This window comes from Hemiscyllium ocellatum, unplaced genomic scaffold (assembly GCF_020745735.1).
Source record: "Hemiscyllium ocellatum isolate sHemOce1 unplaced genomic scaffold, sHemOce1.pat.X.cur. scaffold_154_pat_ctg1, whole genome shotgun sequence".
Taxonomy (NCBI): Eukaryota; Metazoa; Chordata; class Chondrichthyes; order Orectolobiformes; family Hemiscylliidae; genus Hemiscyllium; species Hemiscyllium ocellatum.
The window spans coordinates 582,187-591,671 of NW_026867806.1; the positions used below are offsets into that span (position 1 = coordinate 582,187).

Consider the following 9,485-nt stretch of genomic DNA (forward strand, 5'->3'; position numbering starts at 1 on the left):
ATCATCCGAAGATAACCCAGAGAAGGAGGGAATGACTTAGTTTCTTGAACCTTTCAACTCATGAGCACGACGAATCGCCATGCTGCTGCTAACGATGGATTGCTCGGATTTAGACCCGACAAAACTGAAAAAAACAGCCAGATGATGGGCGCGGGATTTGCCGTGGTAGTTTCTCCAGATATCTGCTACCATAGTCCTTCTAATTGGATGCAAACAATCCATACCTGTTGTAGAAGTGAAATGGAAAGCAATTACAATTAATTGATGTCTGAAACTTTGTTAAGCTGCTCTCATACCTTGTCTTGAACGTGCGCCAACGTGTACAGCAGCAATTATCATCCTGGTAAGGAGTGCAGTATCCGTCCCCTCACCCTTTCTGTAACAAAGGTACCGCGTTTGCTTTCAGTGCGAAGGCAACACGGTTTGAAAACAAGGTAACACTTATCTTCTGGTGTCACAGTGCACCACGGATTGTTGATGTCGCCTCTCTGTCAAATTAATCCCAAGATAGTCTCTGAAAGGCCTCATTTTGATTTTGTCTGCTGTTTTTCAACGCGAATGATCCAACATCATAAATCCTGAATCATGCTTTGCTGCAATTCGCATGTTAGCGACTCAATCATTTCGCAACAGGAATGAATGGATTTGCAGTCTAACCTTCACATGTGCTCTGAAATCGAAGCCATGTTGGAACTGGAACTGAGAAATTGATAGACATGAAATGACGTTGTATCATTTACCTCATAGAAGAGCAGGAAAATGTAAACCTGGTCAGGGGAGGTGGTGGGGACAGCAAAGTGAGACAAGTGGAGGTCTCGTGAAACCTCTTCTTTCTGATTCAGTCAGCAACAAGAGACATGAAGGTGCCTCAGGCTGGATAGCTTTCCCATCTCGAACACTGAACAATCACGTCGAGTATGGACCTCTTTGACACCTCGTTGTTTTATTCTGCTAATTCTATTTGGAGTTTCTTAGCTCGGTTCTAGAAGCGCTTTTGTTTCACCTCCTCGTTTATTCTCCGTCCTTCATTCCCAGTTTGTTGGGAAGAACGAAGTGAGGCAGGAATCACTGCGGATATCACACGCTGATCATTCTCTGCTGACACTGTTCATTAATTTTACACCAAAAGCAAATTATTATTAATTGTATTTGGAATTTAAAAGGAAACATGTCGAAGGCCTCAGGCCTAAGTGACAGTTATATTATCTAGAGAATGTGAGCCCAGTTCTACACACTCCAGTCAGCGGGAGGAGAAATTGCCTCATCAGCTGTACTTTCACACTGTCTTCTGCAGTCAGAGTTTCCAAAGACCAGAAATGGGAAATGAGAGATTTGGACAGAGACTGTGAAAGAAGGTGACAATGAACAGACGTAGAAAGACAAATGGAAACTCACATTGTGGAAGACACTGAAAGGGTCAATTGTCCACTTGACATGGCTGCTATGTGACTGAATGTAAAAGAAAAAGGTAACCATTAAAGCACAGCTTGTCACCAGCTCATGGAAACGGAAGCAGCATTACCGCCAAATAAAACCTTTTAAATTTGTAAAAGTGACGGTTGTTAACTAATGAGAAGTTTTGATAAATATGATGATCCCACACATAATACTGAAAATTTGCCTGCTTTACAATGTTGAAATACCGAACGAACCTGCTTCTGTCGATCTGAAACACTAACTCTGCTTTGCTCCATGGATCCTGCCAGGCACTGAGTTTCTCCAGCATTCCATGTTTTTGTGTCACATTTCCAGCATCCGCAGCTCTTTGTCTTATGTTAACCTGAATCATGTTTTTGACAAAACATGACCACTTCTCAGCCACATCCATCATTTCCTGCTTTAGGAATGCTGTCACTACGACAAACGAGCATAGGAAAACTCCCACTACGTGACTGGAAATCTAACTCGAGCCGGAGCGCTGGGAGCACTGAATCAGAAACAATAGAGCACCACAGAAAACAACAGACCGTGTCGTCCCTTTCATCAATTACACTGCTGTTGTCAGATTTGTAGCTCAAGTTGAGGTTTCGGGTGTAGGTTTGCTCGCTGAGCTGTAGATTTGAGATACAGACGTTTCATTACCTGGCTAGGTAACATCATCAGTGGGACCTCTAAGTGAAGCGAAACTGTTGTCTCCTTGCTTTCTATTTATACATTTGTCCTAGATGGGGTTCGTGAGGTTTGTGGTGATATCATTTCCTTTTCGTTTTCTGAGAGGTTGATAGATGGTATCTCGATAAATGTATTTCTTTATGGCGCTGTGGATGGAGTGCCAGGAGGAAGAAACTGACAACAACCGACGTCACAGTCGAAAGAAAGGACAACGGAGAACTACAAACCTGCATATACAGAAAACCGACAAACACTGACCAAATACATAACTACACCAGCAACTATCCCAACACACACAAACGAAGGTTGTCAGAACACTATTCCAACGAGCCACCATACACTACAGCACAGACCAACTTCGGAAAACAGAGGTGAACCACCTATACAACATATTCAAAAAGAACGAACACTCAAAAAGTACAGTCCACAGCTTCCTCCAGACCAAACCACGACAAGCAGACCAAACACAGCCAGAAGCACTAACCACCTTACGATACATCAACGAAGTTTCAGAAATGACAGCCAGACTACAAAGACCCCTTGGAATCCTAGTAGCACACAAATCCCCCAACACTCTCAAATAAAAACTAGCAAACTTCAAAGACCCAATGATTAGATTAGATTACTTACAGTGTGGAAACAGGCCCTTAGCCCAACAAGTCCACACCGACCCGCCGAAGCGCAACCCACCCATACCCCTACATTTACCCCTTACCTAACACTACGGGCAAATTAGCATGGCCAATTCACCTGACCCGCACATCTTTGGACAGTGGGAGGAAACCGGAGTACCCGGAGGAAACCCACGCAGACACGGGGAGAACGTGCAAACTCCACACAGTCTGTCGCCTGAGTCGGGAATTGAACCCGGGTCTCAGGCGCTGTGAGGCAGCAGTGCTAGCCACCGTGCCGCCCAGTAGAACTCATGAACAAAACCAACGTCATCTACGAAATTCCACGCAAGGACTGCCACAAAGACAACGTAGGACAAACAGGAAGAAGGTTAGCCACCAGGATACACGAACACCAGCTATCCACAAAAAGACAGGACACCTCTCCATCGTAGCCCTGCACACAGATGAAAAAAAAACATTTCGACTGGGACAACACATCTATCCTGGGACAGGCTAAGCAAAGATATGCCAGAGAATTCCTAGAGGCTTGGTACTCCAAACACAACGCCATAAACAAACAAGTAGATCTAGATACCATCTGTCCACCACTCGGAAAACGAACAGGAAATGACATCACTACACACCCCAGGAACTCCATTCAGGCCAAACATATAAATAGAAAGCAGGAGACAACAGCTTCGCTTCACTGCGAGGTCGCCACTGATGACGTTACCTAAATTAGTCTCGAGGAAAATGGAGTGAGAAGATAAACAAAGCGAGAGAGAGGAAAGCGAGAGGGAGAGAGAAAGAAAGGGGGAAGAACAATGAGAAAAGTGAGAGAAGAGAAGGAGAGAGAGAGACAGACAAACAGAGAGAAGGGAGATAGAGAGGGAGGAAAAAGAGAGAGAAGTTCCTTGGATGAGCAAAGGGAGGTAAGAAAGGAACAGAGAATAGAGAGGAGAGAGAAAATTTGAACTTGAGAAATTGCGACTTTGCCAGCAAAGTCAAGTTAACAGGATGGAAATTAAAAGAGAAATTAGTGATATATGTAAACGTGTCACAACTCCACAACATTTTGATGAGGATGATGTTGAAGCCTTCTTCATTTCAAGGAAAAACATGGCCCGGCAGATGGAATGGTCCGAAGATTTATGGGTAATGCGAGTTCATACTAAACTCGAAGTCAGAGCGAGTAAGGGATTTGGTATGATATTACCTGAGGTGTCAAACAATTATGAATGAGTAAAGCAGGCTACTTTCAGTGCTTCTGAACTGGTACCAGAAGTATATCGAGAGCGTTCCAGAAACACAGGTCGGACTTATGTTGAGTTAAACAGAAATAAACGCAATACTTTTGATGGATGGATTCTTATTTGAATAAAGAGAGGATATTTCAGGCTATTAGAGAGATAGAGGAGGAGTTCAAAAACACATTTTCAGAGATTGCAAGAATTCACATGGAGGAAAAAAGAGTTCGGAAAGTGAGAAGGGGAGCAGAATTAGTAGATGAGTACAAGCTGGTGCATAAGACAAGCTTTTGAACAGATATTCGTCCTGTGAAGGATAGAAATTGGCAGAAGCGAAGATTCTACATTACTAAACCAAGAACCGGGCGCACTTGCAAGATATTAGAGCAGGAAAAAAAGAAGTCCATGAGAGTGGAAAGGCGGAGAAAGGCCTCAGCTGTTTCCATTCTGGCAAAGTTGAACACGGAAAGACACAGTACTTGTTGTGAACTAAAGGTGTTGTGGAAAATAAAACTGTTTAAAGAAGCTAAATTAGTGGCATTAATGAAGGAACTACAGGAGACCGCAAGAAGAGCTGAGGAGCTGCAGACGGATGTGCAGCCGTGGCAGGGGCTGGTTATGGAGTTATTACCTGGTCTCTACAAAGAATCTGTCGCTGTGGTAACATTTACTCAGAAAGAACGGGGGAAAAGACAAGAAGCTATGATTTTGAGAGTGACAGGCTCTAACCAGTCGCTGGTAGTAAGGGATGGGAAAATATGTACCCTTTCATATCTGTTTCCCATGGGTGTCATAATTTGTGGGATATATTGGCAGAAAATTAGCGTTACCTTATGTAAGATGAGGTTGGAGCGCCAACTTAAGCCGAGGAAATTTACGCTGGGCATGATAGACATAGTGTCAGTTCCACGAATTCAGCTTGTGCTTGGAAATGATTTGGCAACATCCAATTTGGAAGTGACACCCCGTATTGTGGAAAAGCCCAAAGAAGACGAGAAACTGGGGAGTTCAAAGAGAAATATATTCCTATTTTCCCAGACTGTGCAGTAAACAGATCCCACTATCAATAGTCACAGCACCAAGTGACAAGTAAAAAGAAAGATGAAGGAGTTGAGTTTCGGTCAGCTGATACACTACTTGATGTGATTCGTGTAGTGGGCTGAAGTACAGAAGACTGTGTTGCAGCTACCACACAGGGAAGAAGTGTTATGGGTAGCACATGAACTACCTATAGGGGGTCACCGAGGGTTACGAAACACGCAAGCTAAATTCTAAACATTTGTATTGGCTTGGAATGCGCACGGGATGGGGTTAACTTTTTTCTGACAGTGCCACACATGACAAATGGTAGGTAAGCCACAGGCAGAAATAAAAACGCGCCTTTATTGCCAATTACCACAGTTGGAGAATCTTTCATGTGGATTATAATTGATTGTGTGCATCCCCTCCCGAGAACTAAAAGTGGGAACCAGTGCTTGTTGACTGCAATGGGTGTGCTGACCATATTTCCAATGGCATTTCCTTCACCGAGTATCAAGGCCACAATTCTGGTAGAGGACTTAGTAGCTTTCTTCACACGCTATGACCTAGCCAGGCAGATTCAGTCGGACTAAGGGTCAAATATTACTGCTAGACTGTTTAAGGAGGGCATGGATAGCTGAGACACAACACTTTAAATCTAGTGCAAATCTTCCTGAATCCCTGGGAGCTTTAGAAAGATGGCTGAAGATCTTGAAGACCATGAAGAGAGCATACTGTCAAGATTACGTGAATGATTTGGAAAAAGATATCCCATTCGTATTGTTTGCCATTAAGAATGTTCCAAACGAATCCACTTAGTCAATTCCCTTTTAGCTAATATTCGGACATGAAGCGATTGCCCTTTGGAATTAATTAAATAAACAAATGACCGGATCAAAGTCGGAGGTCACACAATTAAATCATGTATTGGAAGTGAGGGAGAGACTAAATTGAGTGGGTGATTCAACAAAACAGCACCCAAAGATGGCACAGCGTAAAATTACGCAGGTGGAAGATAAAAATCTGGGATTCAGAAGTTTTCCCACGGGGATAACTTGTTCGTACTGTTACCAATCATAGGTGAGCCCTTCACAGTTAGGTTTAGTGGTCCCTGTCAAAAAGTTGAATCAGTTGAACTATTTAGCAAAGATGTCAGATAGAATATAATAATGTGTTGGGTATGTCATGTGAACATGTTGAAAACGTATTGCACTACAAAGAAAGAACTGGAAAAAGAGGTGCTTGTCACTGCCCAGCAGAGCGAGGAATCAAATTCAGACTCTTTGGATTTTGATGTACCTCAAAACAGATTCTAAAATGATGAAGTCCTCGAGGAGTGGGATGGATTAGAAAGCTATTTGTCTCAGGAGCATAGAAAAGTGTTGAAAGATTTTTTTTTCCTACCGTGACAGGGCACATGCAAGAATCAAATGGGGAGGACGAAAGCAATTGGACATGAAGAAGATGTAGGGAATTCTGCTACAATAAAGCAGTATCCCTCTCGACTTAATCGTCTCAAAGGCTGACAAGACAAGATGCAGGTGAACACCATGCTCGATGAGAACATCATTGAACCAAGCCAGGGGGCGTGGAGTTCGTTGATTGTCTTAGATACCAAACCAGATGATTTGTGTTGAATTTAGTGCGGATTATGGAACGGTCAACGCCGTTACAAAATCCAACTCATATCCAATTTCTAGATTGGAGGACTGTGTCCAGAAAGTTGGACAAGCCAGTTACATCACCAAGTCGGGCATAATGCGTGGCTACTGGAAGGTACCATTGTCAAAGTTGGTGAACAATTCTCTGTGCTTGTAACTCCATATAGGCTATATCAGTTTAAAGTGATGCACTTTTGAATGAAGAACAAGCCCGCCACACCCAAAGACATTGGTACAGAGTTGTGGCCGGGTTGACAAATTGTGTAATCTATTTGGACGATGTAGTGATCCTTAGCAATTCAAGGAATGATCGCAAGGGACTGTTGGCAGAGCTCTTTGAACGACGACGAGAAGCGAAACTGATGACAAACATAAATAAAACAGAATTCACGAAAGCAGAGGTGATGTTCTTGGGATGTAACATCGGTCATGGCAGGTTGAGCATCCTCCGGAACGTGAGGACGAAGGCTTTTGAGGAATTTCCATGATCAACCTCGAAGAAAGAATTTCTTTAATTCTTCAGACTCAGCGGACTCTATCAGAATTCTGTTCCAAACTATACAAGTGTAGTGGCATCGTTAAACGATTTGCTGAAGAAGAACACTGCTTTTCGGTGGACAGTAACATGCAACGTGGCAAATGACCATTTGAAGTCGATATTAACCACCAAACCAGTATTACCTACACCAAACGTCTCAAAAACTTTTAAAGTCGACATCGATGGTCGTGACGTTAGAGTTGGAGGTATACTCCAACGGGAAAAATGAGCATGGGGAAGAACTTCCAGTTGATAACTTTTCATAGAAAATCAACCTCTCTCAGAAGAAATGCTCCACAATCGAAAAAAACTACTGAGTTTGGTACTGGCGTTGCAAATTTAATGTATGTGCCACGAATAATGGATCGGAGAGGTTATGTACACAGACCACAATCCGCTAAAACTTTGTATATATGTAATAATATGAGACCATTTCGTTGGCTTATTATGGAATAGACGTTCACTTTAAAAATCGTACATGTTGTGGGTCAGTAGCATGAAATCACAGACACGTTATCGCAGATTTAACTGATGGTGTTCAGATGAGATTGTCTTTATTTCATTTTTTTATGTATTATATAGGAAAAAACTAATTCGAAATTGTATGAAATTTATCGATATGTTAGGGTAAAGTATTCAAAAATTAAAATGAAAACTTATCTTCTTTATGATGGTTCATTGTTTCCTGTAGGGGCGAGGTGTCTTAAACGCATTAGTGCACGTTTAAGAGATTTAAAAGCAGCAGAACAACCAGACACAGAAACAATTGTTCTCAATAAGAAAACGACGTAATCCTGGGTCGAACAATTCAATTCGATCATTGCCTGGAGAAATAAATAGTTCGAGTTTGGCCACTCAGTTTAAATTTTAATCAGGAAAATATACAAATTTCAATTCAAATTTTAATAACGTCTCTTGAAAGTCTTTTAAAAAAACAGGGTGGTACAGTGGTTAGCACTGCTGCCTCACAGCGCCAGAGAACTGGGTTGAATTCCCGCCTCAGGCGACTGATTGTGTGGAGTTTGCACGTTGTCTGCGTGGGTTTCCTCCCACAGTCCAAAGATGTACAGGTCAGGTGAATTTCTCGTAGTGTTAGCTAAGTGCTGAATGTAGGCGTATGAGTGGGTTGCGCTTCCGCGGGTCGGTGTGGACTTGTTGGGCCGACGGGCCTGTTTCCACATTGTAAGTAATCTAATCAGATGCTCTGTGATGTGAGATGGGCGACATTGAACAGTTCGGAGAAGGACTGCCAAGACCTCGCATGTAACAATCTTCTTGAAAAAATATATATGTGGAAAATAACTTTTCGATCCGTGATCTTTGACACAGAACCTCCCAACAGGGACAAAGAAGAGACAGGAAAATCCGAAGACAAGAACCTACAGCTGCCTGGTTTTGATAAAGAAGTGCTGTTTTTTAACTTAACTGGGAGTTTTATCTGAATAGCATTATCGAATGGAACATCAAAATGGGTAATAGATATACATTGGTTTGTTAATTAATCTCTCTCTTACTTTAGAAATGAAGTGCTGATTTTTTACTTCTTGGCCAATCGAATTGTTGCCGATTCCTGTACAGCATAAATCCTTTCTGTGTTACTGGTTTTATCGTAAGCTGGAGGGTTTATGCTGTGTCATAACGAGTCTAAACAAATTTGGCGAAGCAAGTATGCATCTGTGCAGTTCATTGAGTGAACTGGAGATTTGCACCATTCATGACCTGGATGAAGTGATTCTCCCCGCCGTGATCTGAATCTCCAAAAGCGAAAGGCTACCAAAATTCACCGTAGTTGACAGGATTCGAACCTGCGTGGGAATGCCCCAATGGATTTCAAACCCATCGCCTTAACCACTCGACCACAACTACAACTGGATAGACAGAGCTCTCATTTCCAGGTCTCTGTCCCTGGGGAGCTTAGCAGTAGTGAATCATGGTTTGGTTTATTTGAATTCAAAACCCACAGCTTTCAAATCGATGAAATGTCTGGACAAAGTGGGTCTGGGTGTTCCACCACGATAGGTGGGATCTATATTCAGCTTAAACGACGGCGGAAAATGCAGAAAAATACTCAGCCGGTCGAGCAGGATCTGGGCTGGGAAAAGGCGATTCAACGTTTCAAAACTTCTTCAGAACGTTATCAGAACTCCGTTTTCTCCAAGTAGTACAGACAAACCTGTTGACATACCCCAGAATTTTCTTTTTTTTCACATTCCCAACATCCACAGTCCTTTGCATTAGCCATTAAAACGGTACAGAAATTCCTTTGCGATTCTGAATAAGATTCCTGTTTGGG

At 42.5% G+C, this 9,485-nt stretch overlaps 1 non-coding gene across 1 annotated transcript; it reads right to left on the reverse strand.

Moving 5' to 3' along the window:
* Nucleotides 1-8,976: 8,976 nt before the first annotated feature.
* trnas-uga (transfer RNA serine (anticodon UGA)) lies at nucleotides 8,977-9,058 on the reverse strand. Its single transcript has one exon. It is a non-coding gene; the product is annotated as a tRNA-Ser (tRNA).
* Nucleotides 9,059-9,485: the final 427 nt, after the last annotated feature.